At 40.8% G+C, this 25,432-nt stretch overlaps 1 protein-coding gene across 1 annotated transcript in view; it reads left to right on the top strand.

The window, feature by feature from the left end:
- Positions 1–25,432, top strand: part of LOC137348101 (glucocorticoid-induced transcript 1 protein-like) — a 66,572-nt gene that overhangs the window by 14,717 nt on the left and 26,423 nt on the right. The gene's annotated exons all lie outside the window — the stretch shown is intronic.

Genomic DNA, 25,432 nt, shown 5'->3' with positions numbered 1-25,432 from the left:
GTTTTCAGTAACGTTTCAATAGAAGACAAATGACTTATTTGAAAGCATTGGCCTGGATTTTGCAGTCCCAATTGCAGCGAGCGCAGAGATGTTTGCTGCTATTTGACACTGCAGATTCCATCGTGAGCACTTGTGGCATAAACCAGCAGTTGTGGTGTATATCAATGGGCTCTGGAGGAGTGTACGATGACGGTCCTGCCGAGCTGCTCTGTAAGGGGGCAAGGAGCTGTTATTGGACAATTTGGGCTGATTGCCCAGGAGTTGCAATGATTTTCTCCAGCTTTTTTTTTTAAAAAGCTGATGGCAAGTGCAGAGCCTGCTTGGGAGGTTCCTCACTGTAAATTAACAAGCTGTTAATCTAAAGCACCTCTTCATGAATAAATTTAAATGCACAAAATATTTCCAAACACAGATCTTTTGAAATGCAAACCTCAATTTGTAGGACTTTTGAGTTTAATACTCAATTTAAAATAAAAAAGCATTGAGAATAAATTTTGCAATGTAGCAAATTCTCTGCTGTAAAACAGATGAAAAACGATCTTTTTTTTTAGAACAAATTTAATATTCTGGATGCGCTCATACAATTTTGTACACGTGCTTCCTGACCACCTGTATGCTAATAATCCTGATTCCATCTTCCATGTTATACCAGGAAACTTTCTGAACCTGAGAGGCTGGATGATTCTTCTGACTTTTTCCAAAATATTTTCCCAACACTCCAGTGGCTGTACATGCTGTGAATATGCAGAGCTCTGAGCTGATGCTGAGTGTGAGGTTAACATGTGAGATACTTGCTGCCTTTAATTACTTCTGTCATTCCCAGCTATATATTTACAGGAGCCTGGGAGAAAAGTGAATGTATTTCCCACTAGTTTGTCTCTGGTTTATACCCAGTGCATTGAGTCTAATGTTCTCGTGGCGAGCTGATTGAGTTTAGAAGCGGTGCCTGGGTTAAATAAAGACGTTGCAGCTGCCTCTTTAAAGTCGCAGCGTCAATTGGGAACCGGAATGTATTACGATATAGCAACTGGCAGTAAAGGACAAAAATGTTTTTTTAAAAAAAAAACTGCATAAGTTGGTTACATCTGGACAGACAAATCTTCGCAATGGTGAGGGTGGAAGAGCAGAAGGGACTGAAGAAATGAAATGCTCTCCTTTTTCTATCGTCCACAGAAAAAGCTTAACAAAAAGTGGCACTTCTGTCTCTGGCTCTCTGCCTCTAAGTTTCCAGGGTCTCTCTTTGGGTCTGGTGTTTGTGTCTCCCTCTGGATCTGGTCTCTCTGCCCCCCTCGTATTTAAGTTTCTTTGTCTTTGTTAGTATGCGTCTCAATCAACACTCTCGCTCTGTTATCAGTCTTGGTGTTGGAGAGGATGTGAGGTTGGAAGACAGATACAGGTAAGTACAGACCTATTACTTTGCCTTCTGTGCCATATAAAATAAGTGAATTGCTTATTGGGGGGTGAACAAGAACATTATTTATAACAGTATCCTGGTAAATAAGTCAACATGGTTTCAGAAGGCAAGGATGTCGCCTGACCAGCATGTGAGTTGTTTGAGCAAGTGACATCCCGAGTCGACTGTGGAAAGCCTCATGATTGTGACGTACCTTGATTTTAAGGCAGCCTTTGATAGTTGTCATGAAGTATTGATAAACTTAACTCTTTGGGGATTCGGGGTAAACTTCAAAATGGTTAGGAGACAGGTTGCAAGGTGTCATGCAAGTTATTGCTGCAAAAGTTTATGATGGAAGTTTTAGGGGGCAGGTATCCTGGAGTGACTCGTGGCTTGGTGTGAGGACTTCTAGTTTTGTGAAAATTAGACAATGTGAAGTGCTGAATATGGGAAGTTAAAATGTACTCTGAGTGGTTTTCAAATGGTTACAGATGAAACTGAAAGACTTAGACATCTTATTAAACGCAACTGTTCAACAGATCCGACCAATACATAGCAGTCAATACAGCTAAAACAATGTGACCAACATTGGAAATCGATTTCCAGATGGCATAAGGGATGCAAAATCTCTGATCAATCGAAGAAACATTTGACTCTACAGTGGGGGCCCTGTTTTTTGAGGAGGGAGGGGGAAAGAGACTGTGGTTTTTATGGACTGTTGTATGAACATGGCTTTCCACATCTGTAATTTAATTTGTGATGTGCAAGTGTGAAGTTGATGTCCATGGTGAAAGTACAGAGCCAAGATAGAAGCGCCATCAAACTGCCGTATGTGTTCCGGCAAGCTTCTGCTTATTTGATTTACAGATGTACCCAAACCTTTTTCAGAAATTTCTGGTGCAGCAAAGCTTTAGCTGAAACTAGTGGAGCAACATTTGTTTCCACTTGGATCAAGTTATTACAAGGGTTGATTATAACTGATTTCTGAGCATGACACTTCAGTATTTTCAAGATCTTGTCTGAACCTGCGATTTTGGTCTCATGTTGCTGTCTAGGGGCAGGAAGTGACTTTTGGGTATATATTTGTTGGGAGAAGGGAAAGAGATGCTGACATTTAGATTTGAGGTAGCAGAGGGTCCTTTGTATTGAATAGCCTGGAAACTAAGGTTGCCCTGGTAAACCATTGAATTTGAGACTTAAGTTGTTTGCAAATGTGCCTTTGAGTAATTATATCGTGAATACATGCCAGTTTCATTTGTATGAGATTTTCCGTTTTACTGTTAGATTAAATTGTTAATTAAAACTGCTTGAGATTTTATTATGCTGTGCTCATACATTTGTACACTAAGAATGCAGCAGTAAAATACCCAAGCAAAATACTGTGGATGCTGGAAATAGTTAGAAGGTCAGAGTATTGTTGGAGAGAGAAATAGTCAACATTTCAAGTCAATGTCCTAATGAACTGTAAGCATTTGTGAATTCCAGTATAATTATTTGTTTGCTTTGGACCATTATGGGCGGCACAGTGATTAGCACTGCAGCCTCACAGCTCCAGGGACCCGGGTTCGATTCTGGGTACTGCCTGTGCGGAGGTTGCAAGTTCTCCGTGACCATGTGGGTTTTCGCCGGGTGCTCCGGTTTCCTCCCACAGCCAAAGACTTGCAGGATGAGTAAATTGGCCATTGTAAATTGCCCCTAGTGTAGGAAGGTGGTAGGGAGTATGGGATTACTGTAGGGTTAGTATAAATCGGTGGTTGTTGGTCGGCACAGACTCGGTGGGCCGAAGGGCCTGTTTCAGTGCTGTATCTCTAAATAAAAATTTAAAAAACAAATTGTCCAGTATACTGTTGCGATGGACATGTAGAATATCCAAACTGATTAATTTCTAGTTCCTCCTTTTTCTGTATTACCATGTTTGTGTATGTCCTTGTGTCTCGTCTCCTGCTTAGCTTTCTCTTAGCTTTCCTAATTTCCTTTTTTGATTTTACCCCTCTACTTTCTGTACTGCCCTCTGCTTTCTGTAGTGTTGAGTAACATCCCAGTGTTAGCTGTAAGTCAGGAAATGGAAGGGAGGGAGGAACTCAAGAAAATTCCAATCACCAGGGAAGTGGTATTGAACAAATTGCTGGAGCTGCGGGCTGACAAGTCCCCAGGTCCTGATGGACTTTGTCCTAGGGTGTTTTTTTTTTTAAAAAGTGACTACTGAGATAGTTGATGTGTTAGTTTTAGTTTTCCAAAATTCCCTTGACTGGAAAATAGTGAATGTAACTCCTTTATTCAAAAAGGGAGGGAGACAGAAAGCAAGAAACTACAGGTCAGTTAACTTAACATCTGTCTTGGGGAAAAAGTTAGCTATTAAAGACGTTATAGCAGGGCACTTAGAAAAATTCGAGGTAATCAGGCAGAGTCAGCATGGTTTTGTGAAAGGGAAGTCACGTTTATCCAATTTATTGGAGTTCTTTTGAGGGAGTTACATGTGCTGTGGATAAAGAGGAACCGGTGGGTGTATTGTACTTAGATTTCCAGAAGGCATTTGATGAGGTGCCACATCAAAGGTTATTGCAGAAAATAAAAGCTCATGGTGTAGGGGGTAACATATTGGCATGGATAGCTAATGGGACGGTAGGCATAAATGGATCATTTTCCGGTTGGCAAGATGTAACGAGTGGTGTGCCACAGGGATTAGTTCTGGGGCCTCAACTTTTTACAATTTATATAAATGACTTAGTTGAAGGGACTGAAGGTATGGTTGCTAAATTTGTTGATGACACAAAGATAGGTAGGAAAATAACGTGAAGAGAACATGAGGCTACAAAGGGATATAGATAGGTTAAGTGAGTGAGCAAAGACCTGGCAAATGGGGTATAATGTGAGAAAGTGTGAAATTATCCACTTTGGCAGGAAGAATAAAAAAGAAGCATATTATCTAAATGGTGAGAGATTGCAGAGCTCTGAGATGCAGCGGGATCTTGGTGTCCCAGTGCATGAATTGCAAAAAGGTAGTATGGTACAGCATGTAATTAGGAAAGCTAATATCGTTTATCGCGAGGGGAATTGAATACAAAAGTAGGGAGGTTATGCTTCAGCTATACAGGGCATTGGTGAGACCACATCTGGAGTACTGTGTACAGGACTGGTCTCAATTTAGGAAGGATGTAAATACGTTGGAAGCAGTACAGAGAAGGTTTGCTAGACTAATACCTGGAATGGGCGGGCTGTCTAACAAGGAAAGATTGGACAGGCTCGGCTTATGTCTGCTGGAATTTAGAGTAAGAAGTGACTTGATTGAAACATATAAGCTCCTGAGGGGCCTTGATAGGGTGGATGTGGAAAGGATGTTTCCCCTTGTGGGAGAATCTAGAACTAGGGGTCACTGTTTAGAAATAAGGGGTCACCCATTTAAGACAGATGAGAAATTTTTTCTCAGAGGGTCGTGAGTCTTTAGAATTTTCTTCCTCAAAAGTTGGTGGAAACAGTGTCTTTGAATATTTTTAAGGCGGAGGTAGATTCTTGATGAGCAAGGGATTGAAAAGTTATCTGGGTAGGTGGAAATGTGGAGTAATCAGTTCAGCCATGAACTCATTGGCAGAGCAGGCTCGAAGGGCTGAGTGGCCTATTCATGCTCATAATTCGTATGTTTGTATGAGTTCAAGGAAAGCTTATGTCCGACACCAAGAACTCAATACTACAGAAAGTGGAGGGGTGAAATCAAAAAGGAAATTGGGAAAGCCAAGCGATGGCATGAAAGAATATTGGCAAGCACAGTCGAGGTGAACCCAAAGATGTTTTATCAATATATTGGGAGTAGGAGGATAACTAAGGCAAGAGTAGGGCCCATAAAAGACCCAAAAAAGTAACCTATGCTTAGAGGTGGAAGATGTTGGGAGGCTCTTAATGAATACTTTGCGTCTGTCTTCACAAAAGACGAGGGCGATGCAGATATTGCAGTTAAGGAAAAGGGTTGTGAAGTATTGGATGTGATGAGCATAAGGAGGGAGGAAGTATTAATGGGATTAGCATCCTTGAAAGTGGATAAATCACCAGGGCCAGATGAAATATACCCCAGGCTGTTCAAAGAAACCAGGGAGGAAATAGCGGAAGGTCTGTTATTTTCCAGTCCTCACTGGATACAGGTGTGGTGTTGGAGGACTGCTAATGTTGTACTTTTTGTTTAAAAAGGGAACGAAGAATAGACTGAATAATTACAGGTCAGTCAGTCGAACCTCAGTAGTGGGCAAGTTATTGGAATCAGTTCTGAAGGACAGGATAAACTGTCACTTAGAAGGGCACGGATTAATCAAGTATAGTCAGCATGGATTTGTTAAGGGAGAATCTTGTCTGACTAACTTGTTGAATTTTTTTTTGAAGAAGCAATCCAGATTGATTGAGGGTAGTGCAGTTGATGTAGTCTACATGGATTTTAGCAAGGCTTTTGACAAGGTCCTGCATGGCAGACTGATTTAAAAAAAAATATATAAAAGCCTATGGGGTCCATGGAAATGTAGCAAGGTGGATACAAAATGGGCTCAGTGGCAGGAAACAGAGTAATTGTTGATGGGTGTTTTGGTGACTGGAAAGCTGTTTGCATTGGTGTTCCGCAGGGCTCTGTACTAGGTCCCCTGCTTTTTGTGGTATACGTTGTCATCCAAATCGTTAATGTAGGGGGCATGATCAAGAAGTTTGCAGATGGCGCAAAGATTGTCCCTGTAGTTGATGGTGAGGAGGATAGCTGTAGGCTGCAGGAAGATATTGATGGGCAGAAAAGTGGCAAATGGAATTTGACCCAGAGAAGTGTGAGGTGATGCATTTGGGGAGGTCAACAAGGCAAAGGAATACATGATTAATAGGACCATACTGAGAGGTGTAGAGGAAGTGAGGGACCTTGGAGTAAATGTCCATAGATCCCTGAAGGTAGCAGGACAGGTCGATAAGGTGGTTAAGAAGGCATATGGAATCCTTTCCTTTATTAGCCGAGGTACAGAATGTAAGACCAGGGAGGTTATCCTGGAACTGTATAACTCATTGGTTCGGCCACAACTTGAATACTGTGTGCTGTTCAGGTCACATCATTGCAGAAAGGGTGTAATTGCATTGCACTAGAGAAGGTACAGAAGAGATTTACGAGGATGTTGCCAGGACTGGAAAAGTGCAGCTATGAGGAAAGATTGGATAGGCTGGGGTTGTTCTCCTTGGAACAGAGAAGGCTGAGGGGAGATTTGATTGGAATGTACAAAATTGTGAGGGGCCTGAATAGTGAGGTGAAGGGCCTATTTACTTTAGCAGTAAGGTTAGTGATGAGGGGGCATAAATTTAAAACATTAGAGGCGAGATGAAAAATAATTTTCACCCGTGGGTGGTAGGGGTCTGTAACACACTGCCTGAAAGGGTAGTAGAGGCAGAAACCCTCAACTGATTAAAAAGGTGTCTGGCATGATTTTCAACTTACCTGCTTGGTTGAAAATTCTACATGCTTGTGGATAGGGAGAAATGCAATGCTGGTGTGCAACTTGCTGGATTGTACTCTGATGCACATTTGTTTTTGGGGGTCGAGAGCTGTCTCCTAATTAGAAGTTTGTCATTTGCATCTGTTCTATATAAATTTCATGCTTATCGAGGTGAGTGAGTCTCATGCTGGTGGGCAGACCACTTTCCACTCTTGCATTTGATGTTGACTTCAAGCACTGCCAAAATATGCCTCAACTATGTTCAGAAGAGAAACAGTTGCTGTGAGTGAATTTCAATTTCCCACACCAGCTATCTTTGTCCTTGGACTGAAGCTGTCAGCTTAGTGCTGAATTATGAGCCCTCTTGCACTCTATGCTTGTGACCTCTAGGAACTGGGTTGAGGCTACTTGCTTAGAAGCTTTGTAAAAGCTGTCATACTTTTTTTTAAACTTCAGCTGTCTGGATTCAAACCTAAGTTCCAGAGGTGAAAGCATAATGTTCTAATTTACTATCCATTCCGAGCTTTGAAAGAGCCCCTATGTTGTAGTCTGAGATCTTTTTTTCTGTGTATGAAAACCTACTCCTCTTTAGAATACAATTTATATTATCAGACTAAGATACAGATTCTAGTTTTCTTTAGTAATCTCTCACTTACTCCCTCATGCTCCTTCCTAGGTCTAATACAAATATTGCAGCTGGCTGCACGTTATTAAAATAAATGCCACATTTGATAGCTTGCTTTTACCCCTCTGATCAAATAGGCATTCTTTATGGCGTTTTCTGCAAGTAATATTGAAACCGAGCAAGTCCAGGTTGCCGATTTAGAGAATTACTGATGTTAGCAACTTAAATGAGTAGTGCAAATATTACAATAATAGAATGATGCCAACAACTGAATTTCCTGTGTAAGCTTTGGGTATATTTCTTGGTCTGTCTTTTAAACTTTATTCCCTGCTATACCTATGCATTTAGGATTAGGATCTATTCTGAGAGTTTGTTGGAAACTCTCATCCATGCCATTATCTTCTCCGGACTCTACTGTTGCAGTGCTTCCCTGGCTTGCCCCTCCACTTCCACTCTCTAAACTTCAATTCACCTGAAACTCTGTTGCTTATACCCTATCCCACACCGTAACTGCTCACCCATCATTGCTGACCTACATTGACTCCTCGTCTTGAATGTGCCCAATTTTCATCCTCTTGTTAAATTCCAAATTTTCATTAATCATTCATGGGATGTGGGTGTTACCGGCAAGACCGGCATTTATTGCCCATCCCAAATTGCCCTTGAGAAGGTGGTGGTGAGCCACCTTCTTGAACTGCTGCAGTCCATGTGGTATAGATGCTGTTGGGGAGGAAGTTCAAGGATTTTGACCCAGCAACAGTGAAGGAGCAATGATATATTTCCACATGAGGATGGTGTATGACTTGGAGGGGAACCTACAGGTGGTAGTATTACCATGTGTCTGTTGCCCTTGTTTTTCTAGGTGGTATAAGTCATTGGTTTGGAAGATGCTGTCGAAGGACGTTTGGCAAGTTTCTGGAGTGTATCGTCTAGATGGTCCACGCTGCTGCCACAGTGTTCCTGTGATGGAGGGAGTGAATGATTTGAGTGGTGGATGGGTTGCTGGTCAAGCAGGGTTCTTTGTCCTGGAAGGTGATGAGCTTCGATTGTTGCACTCATCTGGGCAAATGGAGAGTATTCCATCACGTACCTGACATATGCCTTGTAGATGGTAGGTAGGATGTGGCGAGTTAGCAATTACTCACAGAATTCCCAGGCTCTGACCTCTTGTGGCCACAATGTGTTGCTGGTCAATGCTGCTCCCCAGGATGCTGATGGTGGGAGATTATGATGATGCTGTTGAATGTTGAGGGGCGATGGTTAGATTCTGTTCATAGAAATGGTCATTGTCTGGCACTTGTGTGGTATGGATGTTGTTTGCTACTTATCAGTCCAAGCCAAAATGATGTCCAGATCTTGCTGCATGCAGGCTTGGACTACTTCGTTATCTGAGGAGTTATGGATGGAATTGAACACTCTGCAATCATCAGTGAAATCCCCACTTCTGCCCTTGTAATAGAAGGCAGGTCATTGATGAAGTTGGGCCGAGGACTCCTGGCTTCGCTTTTCCCTGTCGCTGTAAACACACTCCACCCCAGAATTCTGGCTTCTTGTTTATCTAACACTCTCATCACCCCACATTGGTGGTTTTCTTGGCCCCAGATTGGAATTGCTTCCCCGAACCCTTCTGCACTGCAACCCCACACTTTTTTTATTTAAGGCCTTTCTTAAAACTAATTTCTTTAACCAATTTCTTGGTAACCATTTCTCTGGCTTGTATTTTTGTGCAATTACATATCTGTGAAGTTCTTCGGGATGTTGGCTCATTTAAGGTATCCGATAAATGCAAGTTACACAGAATAGAATGTCACTTCTTGGGATTGCAAATATTGGTCCAGGCTTTCCCTGTAACCAAATAGGTACCTTTTTTGTTTCCTCTCCCTGCAAGAACTTTTCAGGTTCAGCTCTTGTGCTGGGAGGTCATCGTCAAATGAATTCATCTGCACTCGTGAATTGCTGTTGACAAGCTACTGAAGGTGTACTTTCCCCTCCCACCATGTTTTCTGATTCAGTCAAGTTCCCATCAAGGTTTTTAAAAAAAAAAAGTGGGTTGGTGAACTTCACTGTTAGATGGGATGTTTAATTATTTTAGGGAGGTAAAGGTAAACTTTGATTTTCGGAGACTACTTTGTACGGATTTCTTCCACAGTTGAATTCTATCGATACTTGGGGGTGGGAGGTGGGCGGGGTTAGTGGAGGAATGATAGCATTGTGCTTAGTGAATGATATGACTGATCCAGTAAATGGGAGTGAAAAGGAACAACGTTCACCAAAAATGTTGTCTATGGACTTTCTTTGGAAAACTTAAATGGTTACTTAAGTTTTGGTTTGTCACTTTTCATATGCCAGGGAGATGCAAATTGAGGATCTGCCATTCAATTCCATTTTTTTCGTTACATTTATATGTTGGTTATGCACAACAAGAAATTACTGTCTTCAAATGATGTTACCTAGCTGTTGGGGAAAGTAAATTACCAGATGTTAAGTTTGAAAAACCTTTTGCCATGAAGACCCTACTCTCTGTCCAGATGAAAATGGCAGCCCAGATTTTGAAACCCGCATCCAATCAGAATGGAGCATGCAGGGGCTTAACATAGGGGCTGAGTACTTTAATCCCTTTTGGTGCTGGGCTTCTCTCCATTTGATGCGGTTGCTACACGAAGATGTGACTTGTAAATGTTCAAAAATCATGGTCCTATGATTCAGGATGCCAAGGTGATTTTAACTTGCAAATGAAACTACCATTGCGGAAGATGCAGTTGACCTAGTGGCAAACTGAGTCCAGGAAGATATTTTATTTTAATTGTTTCTTTTATGGATCAAGAGAGTCATGAAACTGTGACTCTTTATTTACCCCTCCCCTCAAAAACATGTCCTTTAGTGCTGAGGATTGTTCCTGGCACTGACTCCTGTCACCCAAAATCTTGCACCTGCCAATTGTAGATGGAGACTTGACTCCAGTGTTGAAATAAGGCCTGAGTTGAATTGGGGCTGAGGTATTGGCGACGTATTTGAAATTGAATAGAATGTTGCATGATGTAGCAATTTCTTTTGTGTATCTTAATGCAGAATTTGTCTAGAGCTAAATTTAATCAAATTTAGTGGGAACTTGGTGATTTCTACACTACAGTTGAAATTTGCAAAATGGTTAATTGCAGCCATATTGACCAAACACCATGCATCCTGTCTGGATTTGCACCAACATTAGGAAGTTTGGAAATCTTTCAGGAAAGGGCGGTTTTGAATTTAACTGTAGCTAAGTGACGGTGCATTTTATTACGTTAAAGGCACTGTATAAATGCAAATTCATGTTTTAAATTTTATCTATTAAGCTGTTAAACTGGTTGTAGTAACAGGTTTATTTTGGTGAGCTCTTCATTTTGGATATGTATCACATCAGAGCTAATTTGGGATGGTCACCTTTGGAGTTAACAGGACTATGGTGCTGGAAATGAAGTTCTGAAACTGAATTGGATGGAATGGAGTAATATACTAAACTCAGCCAATGTGAGCTTTGTTCCAGCACTCAGTCTAATGGCTCCACTTAGTGCAGTGAGTTGTCACTAAGTTGTACCAAGACCAGATACACTGGCTTCAGCCAGTATGGCTACTAATTGTAGAACTGCCTGTAGCTCAGAATTGGCCTGAGCAACTGACTGGAACTTTATCTCAATTGACACTAGGAAGGTATGGAGTTCTAACAACAGATGATTGAAAACTACTCGTGCCTAGACGCTCTTAGCTGGGCTACTTATTTTATCCCATCTTGTGAAACAAAAATTCATTCAACTTTTGTTTGCTTTATACCTGTTAACACCTTTCCTCCCTTTTCTAATAAAACTCTAGCTCATTTTGGAGCTGAGAGCAGTTTTGTAGTTTGGAAAACTAGATCAAAGGCAATTATGGATGGGCAATAAATGTTGGCCTTCCCAGCGATTGCTTACATCCCATGAATGAAAAAATAATTTAGCTCAACAAATGTTTGAAAATTGACTATTTCAAGCCTCCAATGCAACCCTGATTCTGACACTTCTCAAAGTCAAGATGGGGCTGACCAAGTATCAGAACTGCTGCAGCACGATGGCATCTGGACAGCTGTTGTCCATGTTCCAAGAATTAAAAGACTGCATGTGACAGCACCCTGTCGGAATACTTCTAATCTAGCCCAGCACCTAAAGCCAGGAAGCATCTTCATGCTAACCAACAGTTGAGTGCAAGTCAGCATAAAGTATCTCATATCAACAGCTTACTGACCATTGATGTCGCACTGTGCTATCGTCAGCAGAAAACTGACCAGAAAGTGAATTTGCAGAAGAATGGAGTGAAGAAAAGTAAGACAAGTTAAGGGTAAGCGGTGTTCTTGAGAGAGCTTCAAGTTGGCATGTCAGAGATGCAAAATTGAAGCTGTCAATTCTACCTTGTAGAGTAATCAGGATAGTTGAGCTGGAATTCGGCTGCACTTTTGGCCAGTAAGCTTGGCTCACTTAATGAGGGATAAACTTGTCACTGGGGGCTGAAATGCTTCTTGCTGTACTCCGGATAACCGAGTTAATTAATATTAACATGTCAGGCCAAAATTGCCGTTTCTCCTTCCCCCTCGTTTTTCCTTACCCTACACCTGTTCAATGACAGTTTATATCCTGTGGAAATAATGCTCTTTATAACCATGGAAAGTTTTGAAGGTTTGGACTTGGCTAAACTTGTCAAAATTGAGGATATTTTAGGGAATTGGGTGACCCCCAATTATGATAGGAAGTATAATGGAAATAGACCCTCCTTTGCATCAAAACTTAAAACTTTGTGGAACCTTGTGCTGAAATCCTGCTATATTGGTTGTTCTTGAAACAACTGTCTAACATATTGCACAAATGAGTGACTGGTAGCTAGAGGGATCGGGGGAAAAAGTGGTGCATATAGCATGTGATAATGAGCAACTGATGTGTTTTAATTTTTAACTGAAAAATTTAGTGCCACAAATTGTTAAATCCATGCACACTTCTGCGCACGTGCACACAGTAAGTGCATAATTAATTTGAGTGATATAATGGAATATAGATGACCAAGAGTTTTTTTTTAAAAGTGTGAAATGGAGCTGACTTGGGAGGTATATATTCCTAACTGTTTGAACAAGATGTTACCTTGTATGTATATGTTGACCTGAATTTCTTTCTCCATTAGAGCCAGGATATTTAGATTTGTAGGGGAAATTGGAAAGAGAAATCGTGAGATTTTTGCAATCCGCCTGTAATTTTAGGATGCCATTTCTATTAGTGGCAACTTCAATGGATACTGAATTGTGTGCTACATACAGGGCATAAAGCTTTCCAGACAAAATTTGCTTCCTGGCTAAGCTGCATCTGTTTTTTTTTTTCCCTTTTAAAGTCTCAATGCAGTACACATTGAAATTTATTGATGCATCTAGAGTTTCCATCCATTGTGCTGGAAATTACAATATTGAGAAATTGTAGGAACCAGCAATACCAAATTACAGACTCGGCAATTTTAACTTGCGATGTCAAGCAAATGTTAAATGAGCACGACTTTAACATAACCTGTTTTTTGCATGACTTTATGCAGTCTTTTAACTCTATTGTTAATGCTGCTTCTTAACCATAATTTTTTTCTGGGGGAGTGCATTCACCCAGATACTTACAACTTCTTGCAGTCCATCCTCTCAAAAAAAATAAAAAAAAATAAAAATAATTGGGTTTTGCACTGCTATGCTACTCAAAAAATTAAGGTTTACTCTTGCACTTATTAAAATAATGCTCTTACATATTTTTGTCCATAGTTGAGTTCCAGCATGGGTTCTGTGGCATATACTCTTAAGGTTGAATACATATACTTCATTTTCCTGCCTAGTCTGCTGGTTTTTGTTTTGCTTTGCAACAGCTAATGTGTCTGATTCAACTTTTTAGTGCTCTTATTACTTTTAGGGTTTGTCATAGCACTTTCCAAAGCGCAAAGAATCTACCCAGGAAAAGCTTGTGATTACTTGCTGTCAGTTGGAAATGAATTTTGTTCCTTGAGTTGCAAGTGTAGTTCATCCTGTAAATGCAGAGCTCTTGCATGTTTGTTGGCCAGGCAGTGGTTTAGTACTGTGCATTTTGCGCTCACTCTGAGAGCCTCTGGCTCGCGCTGTGAATCTTGGTTGCAAACAGCCTGGTTTTGGTAACGTACCCATCTTTCTCCTCCCTACCCACAAAAATCGCAAGGCAAAAGATAATGTTTCCTTGATGATACAAAAGAAGCTGTTGGCAGTTGCTGAACAACTTGCCAATCTTCAGCATTCTAAAAGTTGCAAGTGGTTGAATGCTGCTGACAAGATTCTAAAGGAGAACAAAGATCTATTTGTATAGTTTTATGTATGCAAGCACCTGCCATTTTAGTGAATAATGAAGTGTTACTTTCAACCAGCACAGGCATGATTGGCTAAAAGGACTCCTATAATGTCTAATGGTTTAAGATAGAAAGCAGTTGAGCAGAAATTTCCATACAGCACTGTGTGGTCTCAAATTTTTACTACCCCCGCCGCCCAGTATTGAGGGGTGTGTGCATCATGTAGTGACTCCTTGTACAATAATGCTTTTAGCATTTATAGTTGTGACAAAATTGGTCCATTCAAGATTGATTCAAATTCATCTGAGTTATTAATGGAAAGGAATATGTAGATGGTTTGATCAAGTGCTAATTCAGCTGTGAAAGTGAATCTGAAAGGTACATATTGGTACGGTTGGAGGCATACCTAGTGCAAAGGAAGATGGTTGTGGTCGTTGGAGGTCAATCATCTTTGCTCCAGGACATCACTGCAGGAGTTGCTCGGGGTAGTGTCCTAGGCCCAAACATCTTCAGCTGCTTCATCAATGATCTTCCTTCATTCATAAGGTCAGAAGTGGGATGTTCACTGTACTATGTTCAGCACCATTCGTGACTCCTTAGATACTGAAGCAGTCCGTGTAGAAATGCAGCAAGACCTGGACAATATCCAGGCTTATGCTGATGAGTGGCAAGGAACATTTGTGCCACACAAGTGCCAGGCAATGACTGTCTCCAAGAGAGAATCTAACTCTCTCCACTTGACATTCAATGGCATTACAATCGCTGAATTCCTGATCAATATCCTGGGGGTTACCATTGACCAGGAACTGAACTGGAGTAGCCATATAAATACCATGGCTACAAGAGCAGGTCACAGGCTAGGAATCCTGTGGGGAGTAACTCACCAACCGACTTTCCAAAACCTGTCCACCATCTACAAGGCACAAGTCAGCAATGTGATGGAATATTCTCCCCTTGTCTGGATGGGTGCAGCTCCAACAACACGAGAAGCTCGACACCATCCAGAACAAAGCACCCACTTGATTGGCACCCCATCCACAAACATTCATTCCCTCTGCCACTGATGCAGAGTGACAGCAGTGTGTACCATCTACAAGATGCACTGCAGCAACGCACCAAGACTCCTTAGACAGCACCTTCCAAACCTGTGACCTTTACCACCTAGAAGGACAAGGGCAGCAGCTGCATGGGAACGTCACCAGCTGCAGGTTCCCCTCCAAGCCATACACCATCCTGACTTGGAACCATGTCACCGTTCCTTCACTGCTGCTGGGTCAAAATCCTGGAACTCCCTTCCTAACAGCACTGTGGGTGTATGTACCCTATCTTCCTTTGTGCTAGGCTTGACTCTAACTGTGCCAAAACCTATCCGATTCACTTTCACAGCTGAATTAGCACTTGATCAATCCATCAGTTTTAGAAGGCAGCTCACCACTACCTTCTCGAGGGCAGTTGGGGGATGAGCCATAAATTCTGGCCTAGCCAGCACTGCCCACGTCCCATGAATGAATAAAAAAAAAAAAATTCCTTTTCTGGTCGGACTCCTCCCTCCACCACCCAATGCTTTCACACTGCAACTGCTTTTAGTGAGCAAAAATGTTTGGAAGAGCACTATCCTTTTTAGAATAGTTGCATCTTTTTAAAGCAAGAGATATGCATTGTTAGCAGACTTGCTCCTGAGACTGTCCAGTCCACCACTTGTGCACCCCTTCGAAATACATGTCGATCTGAATTATTTCCTAAATGATCTAGCATTTTGTTTTTGTGAATAACCATAGATTATCACTAAGCAATTAGAATTTATGAAGGCAAAAAGCAATTCCTTAATTTTCTGCGAAGGTGCAATAATTGTGTTGAAAGTTACAATATAGAAGTACCAACCCCTCAATTTTTACTCCAGCCATTGCCTCTACTCTGTTTGATATTTTGTCAGATTCCACTTCCTTGGTGAACACTGATGCAAAGTACTCCAAGTATTTAAGCCTTGCCTTGCACCACAAGCATAATTTCCCTCTTTGTTCATAATCGGCCCCACTCCACCTCTTACTACCTACTTACTAGTTAGATGCCGGTAGAAGTTTTTGGGTTTCCTTTTATGTTGACTGCCATTTTATTCTTCTTCCTTCTCTGCCAGTTTTATTTTCCTTTTCACCTCTCCTCTCATTATTGTATACGGCCACTTGACCTGACATGAATCATGCACCCTTTTTTGTTCATCTCTATATATCTGTCATCCAAGGAGCCCTGTTTTTGGTTCCTTGTTGGAATGCACCTAGCTTGTACCTGAAGCATCTCGTAAAGATAACCCATTGTTGATTACAGTTTTGCCCATCAGTCCTTGGTTCCCTTCTCATCATGTTGAAATTAGCCCTTTTCCAATCTATATCTTAAACTTCTGAAAATTAACTTTTTTGGCAGTTGGTAACACCATGCTATTGCTGGAAAACAATTTTTATATTGTGCTTTGGAGTTTCATTCAGAAACTGAGAAATGTTCGAGCAAATTGCTGTTTTGACTGTTCTGCATTCCCTATTTACATTGGCTAGTTTTAATGTGGCTTTATTTCTGCATTGGCATTTAATCAAGTCTTGATATTCAAGTTCTACAGGTGCCCTAAATAACAAAACAGGATGTCCTGCTGTTTCATTTCCTGTACAGATGGTGCAACAGTCTCTCGGTTGAAGAACATCTTGTGAAATGTAGCTTGACAAAAGATGGTGAACGTTCTGTACTTTTAGTTCCCAAAGGATACTTGGCCACTTAGCCTTGTATCTTGTTGTGGGACACTTAATTTTTGGCAGTGGGGAGGATGCTGTCATTGTGACCTATCTTGTAAGGGGTTTTTCTCGTAAAGGTGTCCTGGGCTGATATTTGTTCATGTGTTTTGGCCGTAGTTTAGTAACCAAGATATGCATTTTTTGAATAGTGTATATCTATGTAGTGTTTTTAGACTTGAGCATTGTTTTGAATGTGTTTGCCATTTGTGTGATGCTCTTTTAGTGCATTTTGAATTGTTCTTGAGACTCTAATTGCTAATGTCCCTGGAATCACTAGTGTTCCATCCTTGCATGGTGTAGCTCATGCTGATAGAACACACATTGGGTGGGATGAAGTCTAATCATGCTGCTGAAATTGTTACACTGCTCAAATAGGCGTGAAGATTTTACAACTCACTTTTTTGAAATTCACTTCGCTAAAGATGCCATCTACCTTGTTACGACTGAGGCGGGAGGAGTGCACTGTTAATTCAGTCCCACTTCTCCACTGGCCACAACATATTTAAAATTTTCCCATTTACTAATACAGGCAATCATGTACTCTTTTTCCCAGAATAGAACATACTAACCAGGTTTTTCACTGAACAAAATTAACTGTTTATTCTAGAACAAGTCTTAACTAGTAATAAAGTAAAAACATAAGGACACAGATTAAATTTTTAAATCCTTTTTTTTAAACCTTCGCATCTCACTCGCGCGCACACATGTATACTGGTTAACCGAAAAATAAAAAGCAAATTTTGGATCAGAGCTCTGTTAAGACAAAAACACCTGGGCAGATAACTTGACCACCCCTGAAGAAAACTGATAAGACACGCACCAAAACTGCCACACAGTCCAATCACCGAGCACACGCCGACAGACCACTGAGATCCTCCAGAACAGTTCTCTTCAGGCGGCACTGAGAAGCAACTCTAGCAGGCTCTCCTCAGACAGGAGATGATGCAAATTGACAGTGAAATTCTCGGAGTCTTTTAGGGAATTGCTGGAAAACAAGCTGGGTTGTAGACTTCTGTTCTTCCTTGGAATTCTCTCCTTCTGCAGCAGACTTGACTTCTTCTCACTCCAGAAGGTAAAACCACACTGACCTGCAATCAGAAAGCTTGTTAGTTTTCTGCCCTCCTAGATGTACTCTGCTGCTGGGCTTGTCCAATCAAAGGAACAGTTGTGACTTCTCTGCTCCTGTTACTAGGGTTTCCGCTCCAAGCCTAATTCGAGCCGTGTGACGACCAACAACATTGCTGCCAATATGGCTCCCTCAGTATCTTCTTGATGGCTCTTTATATAAAAAAAAACCTGGTCCAACATTTATTCAGCATAACGATAATCACTTTCATAACAGCCTTCACTTGGTATCTCTAATGTGGAATTGTTTGCATTAAAACCTGGCACTTGTATGCCTTATGGTGCCAAGGCAACACCCACCACCACCACCCATAGTAATCTGATGCCTGGATCAGGCAGGTCTATATTGTGCAATAAGCACAATATGTTTTAAGGCTTAACTTGGGAGTTATGAGAACTTCATGGCTGTGCACTCAAATCCTCTTCATTTTAATGTGTGATTTGCTTTGTGATAGTGTGTGGATGTCTTTTTAGCAGTAGTGAGTCACTTGTATTTTGATGATTTTGACACTGAGACCAACATGTTAACGTGTGGTTAGTGCCGATTCTTCTTAACGGAAAACAAAATGAAAAAATGCTTGCTGCAGTGACCTTCATGGTTTTCAATATATAGATAGTGGTTGCAGCCAGCAGAACTGCAACGACTAATAACTGGCCCCAATATGGAACGATTATTGAAAGCATACTCTAATCTTCACTTGGGTTATGTCATGAGTCCATATTTTTATTTCAGATATAAAAAGAACTAACATTATGAAGTATTCTATAACTTGGAACCAGTTTGGAACCATATCAATCCTCTACAGTAATCCTGGTACCTGAGCTCATCAGGGCCAGAATAACCGATTAACCAGCAAACCTGGCTGATGAATGGAACCTGGAGAAGTAGAGCTATCACTGGTGGATGGGATTCTTCCCATTATCCTGCAGTTTATCTTGCTGGTCAAAGTCCTAAAGTACAGCATAATCTTGTCTGAGAAAACAGCAGGAAATTTCTAAATGATATGCTCTGGTAATCTGTGTGGTTTTAGCTAGTAGATGCTTGCAGTACACCTTTGCACAGTGTTGACTCTGTGACCCTGCATCTAAAGCTTTTGAGGCTTGTCTGAGTGTGTGTAGAAGGGAGAATGTATATTCCATGTGATGTAATCTCTACAGGTTTCTCGGCTTGAACTGGAGCCCCTTAAAAATGATTGGTCAGCCCAGTATTCAATACAGGGTTACCCATGGAAAGGAAATTAACCTCCTTGTATTGAATATTGCCTTAAAATAAATGTTTTTCTCAAACAGGCTTGAGCGATGCCTATCTGTCTAGTTTTGAATGAGAGAGTGCCTAAAATGAACTCCCTGGAAAACTTCTAAACTGTAAACCAGAACCATTTTTTTAAAGAAAAAAGTAGAAGTCTGTTTTTCTACTACTTTGTTTCTGTTGAGGAAGCATTAGGTTTCAACAAATATTCACTGTCGGGCAAAACAGAACTTGAGCCATGATTGTGCCCTTCCCTCTATCTCCATCCTCCAGCTACTGTAATTTTTAAGACTCCATTAAACAAAGCTGGCCAGATGGCTTGGCCTGTGTAGACAGAATATGCTCTGTCTGATCCATCTTGCTTTTATGAAGACCTCCACATGTTGGAGAAATGAGTATTGGGTGTCCTCATCCAAAGTATTAGTCCATTATCTCGTTCTTGCTTGCATGATAAGACCATTTTGTCATCTTGTTCCTACCTATAGATTTGAATCTGTTGTGTAAGGATTAGTCTAGCAATACTTGCTGAACAAATGCTTAACCAAATTGAGTCTCTTGTTGGAAGGAAACTTGCTAAATAAGATTCTAAGATGATATTTCCAACTTCATTGCTTAAGTGTAGTCTTGATGACTACACTACGCAATAGTGGGAGGCGCAGTGGTTAGCACCGCAGCCTCAGAGCTCCAGCGACCCGGGTTCAATTCTGGGTACAGCCTGTGTGGAGTTTGCAAGTTCTCCCTGTGTCTGCGTGGGTTTCCTCCGGGTGCTCCGGTTTCCTCCCACAAGCCAAAGACTTGCTGGTTGATGGGACAATTGCTAACAGCCAATTTACCTTAGTATAGGTAGGTGGTAGGGAAATATAGGGACAGCTGGGGATGTGGTAGGAATATGGAATTAGTGTAGGATTAGTATAAATGGGTGGTTGATGGCACAGACTCGGTGGGCCGAAGGGCCTGTTTCAGTGCTGTATCTCTAATCTAATCATAACTGGTTTCTCTTTTTTTTTTTTTTCTGTCCCCCCACCACCAATATCACCAACCTTATTTTTAAATGGCTTCCCAAGCTTTGGGTGGTGCAGTGTGCTTCGGTTAGTTTTGTTTCAGCTTTCAAGGTTGATCAAAAAGAAGCTGATGGATGAGCTGAATTTAAAAAAAAAAAAAAAATCTTTTCACTATCCAGTATATGAGGACTGGAAGGTGCATGGCAATTGGATTTTCAAGCATGTATTTTGTTTCTGGATCAGATTTGTCTGTATTCATTCAAACGTACCGATAACTTGAACAAGAAAACAAAGGAAGCGTATCTGCTTGTGCTTAATATTGTATGCATTTCCCCATGAGCTGTATTTCCATTTTTATGTCTGGTGTATTATGCAGCACCCTCTCAAAATGCATTATGGCAGGTGGCTATTGCTGCATGGAAAGTAATGACATGTTTTAGTTCCTAATTTTAGGAGTCATAAATGTAGGCCGTATAGACTAATATTGGATAACATTGGAGGAGAGATAGGAACTATATTTTCTGTTGGTGTTTGGGCTTTCTTTTCAATTCTTCCTTTCCAACTCTCTTTTCCCCCCCCCCCACCCCCCCCACATCCTTATATCCTAGCTGTTCACTATTTCCGATCTTAACAGTACCTGGCACTTTGCCGAGAGCCACGATAAGGATGTACATTATTGATGCCTACCAGTTTGGATTTGATGAACAACCTGGACACAATTGGAAACCTGAAATGATGAATCCCCACGAGAGAGGAAAGATTAAAAGCACAGATCTTTTTTAAAAAAGAAATATACTTCCAATTTGGGCAAATGTAATTGTATTGAATATTGCACTTTTCTAAATTGTTTATGTAACCATTTGAAAGCTATTTTTGAGTAAATTTCCCATTTATGTACCTTTTAATCTGTAGTTGAAACTTTATAGACTACATCTTAATATCCCCTTTCCAGAACTATGGAGCTACATACCATAATCAGTAAGAATACGAATTAGATCAGATAGGATCTGGACCATCTGGTTAGTATTCTCCTTGCAATGTTTATTTTTCTGTACACTTTTGGCTGAGTTGAACTAAGCTTTCCCATGATGCACTTATTACAGTAACATAAAATGTTGATTACTGCAGTGATCACTTAACATTATAGTTTAAAAAAATAAATAAATAAAATATGAATTGGGAGCAGGAGTAGGCCACTTGCCCCTTCGAGCCTGCTCCATCATTCAATAAGATCATGGCTGATCTGTTAGTAACCTCAACTCCACATTCCTGCCTATCCCCCGATAGTCTTTCACCCCCTTGCTTATCAAGAATCCAAAGACTCATGACCCTCAGAAAAAGTTTCTCCTCATCTGTCTTAAATGGGCGACCCTTTTATTTTTAAAGTGACCCCTGGTTCTAGATTCTCCCACAAGGGGGAACATCATGGGCTACAATTTCGTGGATATAGTTCTTTTAATGAGCAAATGTTTTTTACACCATTTAAAAAAATTCTTGACAGAAATGTTGGAGTAAATGTGGTCATTTGCTGTACATGTCATCTGGTGTAGGGAATGCAAATCTGTTGTATTGGTTAAAGATGAAATGTCATCAGATGAAGTTACACATGGGAAGACTGGAGTATGGATCAAAAATGCTGTAAAATACATGTTTCTGGTGATATATTGGCACAGGAGGACTTGGGTTTCACACTAGGCACACCCAGTCTCCATCAGGATATGAGCTCCATTATAAGGTGACACATTCTTATAATCTTGAGGAAATGCTGTGTTTAAAAATAGCATCTTTTGGATGAGAAATTCAACTAAGATTGCTTCAATCTGTTCCGGTGATGGTTGATCCTATAATGTGTTTGAAGAAGGAGGAAGGGGAATTTTAATTGTGAGCAGGATTCCAACAGGTAAGGGGCAGGGTGAGCACCTAACACTTCCTCCAAGGCAGTGAGAGACCTGGTCAGCCTTCACTTCCAGTCAGCTGCCTGCCTAAATCTGACGGGTAGCTGCAGCTTGCTGAGAAGGAGCAGAAATTTGAGCAAGAGAAGAACTCTTAACAAGCACCAGGAAAGTGTCAAAAACCTGACCTTGAATAATTTTAACGGTCTACCTGCGTGATTTCTGATGGACATGTAGAGTTAAAATCACCCATTAGGAGTTTGCTTGCTGTGCTAGCCAGTATTTTTCTACCAGCAAAAAAAAATGCAAACTTTTTAACTGGTCACTGCTGTTTGAGGAGTTGGACTGCATGCAACAAGTTGCTGAATTAGGTTTTGTGCTGACTTGTTAAAATGTGTGATCAGGGCGTATCAAGAGGTGACTGTTAAATGGCCTACTTTATTTAACTGGTGTTGATTTATAAATGTAGGCAAGCTCCTATGTTGCCCACATCCTTTTACATTGGGACATTTTTTTTGTGGTTTGTGTACATTCTGTTTGCTCTTGCAGGCAATTCTGAAATGCAAGAACAAGAAGCCATTATAATTATGTATTTTGCATTGTAATGCAAAATTTCAAAAGGATTTCTGGCCTTTACTTATGGGCAGAAATGTTAAGTAACTTATTAACTGCAGCATTTCTGCATTTTGGTTTTGAATGCAAGCAAGAAAGTAACTTTCTCCTCTGATTTCTTGCACGTTGGACAATCGGGACTGCTCTAACTGGAGATTTGAGTTGAGACGTGTGGGGTGGGGCAGGGTAAGGCAAACTAAATTCTTATTTGTTTGAAGACAAATGAAGGTTTATTTTAGACCAGAAAACTTGCCGGTGAGTCAGTAATTTTTCTGTTCCTCAAAGGTGTTTTCTGAAATGTTACAGACTTTTAATACTAGAGGAGGCAATACTACAGTAGCCTGAAGGCACCCAAATAGCTATGGATGTTTCTTGCTGTGCTTCGCATCAGTAGCTGAAACGTAATGTGGGAAGAGAGCTTGGTTTTATGTTTTTGGCTTGCCATCAGTTTCTGTAATATTGATGCGTTTTCCCCTCATACTGCAGTATTTCCTTTTCTCCCTTTACTTGGACAAGCAGTCATCAGTGCTTTTTCAAAAATATTGCAAAATCCAACAGTATTTTAGAGAGCTGGCATTGTGCATATGATTGAAAAGTAGGGCCTCTGGGGAACAAGATATGTCATTAGGAGTCTGTACTTGACCATCCCTAGGCACAGATTCTACTTCAGAGTCATTTTAAAGGCTTGAACTTGTAATGGAACATTGCATTCAATCACACAACTACCACAAGGGCTTATAGCTTTACAAAGCTAACACTTTCCAAGTGTAAGTTCTTGAAGTTGTTTGAAATTTGTGCAAAGTGGACCTTTGGTATGCTCTCTGTCCCAGAAAATGGGGATCAACCAGAAAGCAGCTTCCAGCTGGTGATCTTAACTTGCTGACAGTAAGTGTATTGGGCAAGAAGATGCTGACCAATGGTCTCATTTGGCTGCAGTAACCACTCAAGGAATTCTCTCTCGACAAGGAGGGGTCTGGAAAGAGTAAATGGGGAGTAACTGTTCCCATTGGCAGAAGGGTTGAGAACCAGAGGACGTCAATTTGAAATGATTTGCAAAAGAACCGAAGGTGACATGACCAACCTTTTTTATGCAGCATGTTAGCATCTGGAAAGCACTGCCTGAGTGCAGTGGTGGTTGTTTCAATAGTGGCTTTCAAAAGGGAATTTGCAGGGCTATGGGGAAAGGGCAGGGAAGTGGGACGAGCTGAGTTGTTCTCTGACTGGTCCAATGGCCTCCTCTTGTGCTGTAACCATTCTGATTTTGATTCTTTCATTTAAATGAGAGTATGTAAATAAACCCTGGAGTGTTAAACTTTTGTTAGCCCTGTTAAATCAACATGGGTACATGCATAACTAGGGACTAAAAGCTGCTTGTATTGGTGGGCAGACCACAATTTCTTCTACAGATGTACTGCAGCTTTGGAACTGATGTCCCCCAAAACATTTTGTACTTGCTGTTCTGTACCTTCCATTTGGATTTAACATACATTGGTGGATTTCTTGGGATAAAGGAAGTAAAAATAGCAATATCAGTGAGAGACAATACATTTTGGTTGGAAGAATAAGTATGCTTTGAAAAATGAGTGTCAAAATGGGGTTGAGGAACATAGGAATCTTGGATACAGATACACAAATCACAGAGTAGTGACTCAGGTTGTCATTTTTTATATTAAAAATAAAGCACTGGAGCACATTTCGAGAGGGGTAGAATTGAAAAGCAGTGAAGTCATGTCAAATTTATGTAGAACCTTGATTAAATCAGACATCTGTGGTCTTATTACAGAAAGGACATGGAGGTACTAGAGAAGGTGCGAAAAGATAAGTTTACTGGAATGATACCAGAACTCGGGTTAGAACCTATTGGGGAAGTTTGAAGAGGCTGGATCTTTTTCCTTTAGAAAAAAGACTGAGTGACCTGATGGATTAAGGTTATGAAAGAGTTTGTTTTAAGAATACATGCAGAGGAGATGATTGCATTGTATGATAGTCAATAAATCCAGAGGGAATTTGACAGGAAAGTTCTTTACTCTATGGTTAGAATGTGGAACATGCTACCATAAGGTGTAGTTGAGGTGAATAACATAGATGTATTTAAAGGGAAACTAAGAAAAGATTAGAGGATATAGTGATGGATTAGATGAAGAGTGGGAGGAAGCTCATCCCCACTGCCGTGGGCAGAATGAGTTGTTCCCACGTTGCAGATGCTTTGTAAAACTTTGTAAAATGTCTTTGGCAGGTGGGAGATGTATTGACCTTGATTTATAAGCTGCTGCTTTTTCGTGTGATGGTTAGGGTTAGACCATTAGTTGGCCATGGCTGGGCTATCCATTTTGTGGGAGGGAATATTTCTGAATTCAAGAGTTTATTTCATGGTTTTTCTAGTTCTTGGAAAGGATCGCCAAAAAACTGAGGCCCTCTGATCAGGCCTTGTGCTTAAATGCACTGCAGGTAACTGGCCGCTAAAAATTGCAATGTCGGCAGGACCTGCTGTTACAGGTGGAGAACTAGAAGTGGCCTAATCTCACTGCCTTTGTTTAAATTTGGCTTTTGAAAAGGAGGCATGAATGTGAAGTGTACATGCTAATATTAATGCCTTTTCCCTTTACTATTGGTGTGTTCTCCAAACTGGCTGTCATATTCAGGTCATAATTCCCCACCTCATTTATATAGTACTTTGGCACACCTGGGGTGGTATGTTATCTGTTACCTCATTCTCTTTAGGTTGAGTTTGAACTACACAATGAGATCTGTACTACACCTCCGTTGTTGGCCTCGACTGCTGTGAGCTTATTTTGCTAGATCCGTTGGATTTTCTGGTGCCATATCTTTCAAAGTACAAGTAAGGCATTGCATATTTGGGGGGGGGGTGGGGATGAGGGAGAAGGTGCAGGCATGGGACATCATTGCATGGCTAGTGCAAGGATATGAAAGCATTAAAACCAGTGTTCACAAAACTTTATTTTTGGCTGTCTTTT

This window comes from Heterodontus francisci, chromosome 33 (assembly GCF_036365525.1).
Source record: "Heterodontus francisci isolate sHetFra1 chromosome 33, sHetFra1.hap1, whole genome shotgun sequence".
NCBI classification, from domain to species: Eukaryota; Metazoa; Chordata; class Chondrichthyes; order Heterodontiformes; family Heterodontidae; genus Heterodontus; species Heterodontus francisci.
This window is presented reverse-complemented; position numbering and strand designations above follow the sequence as displayed.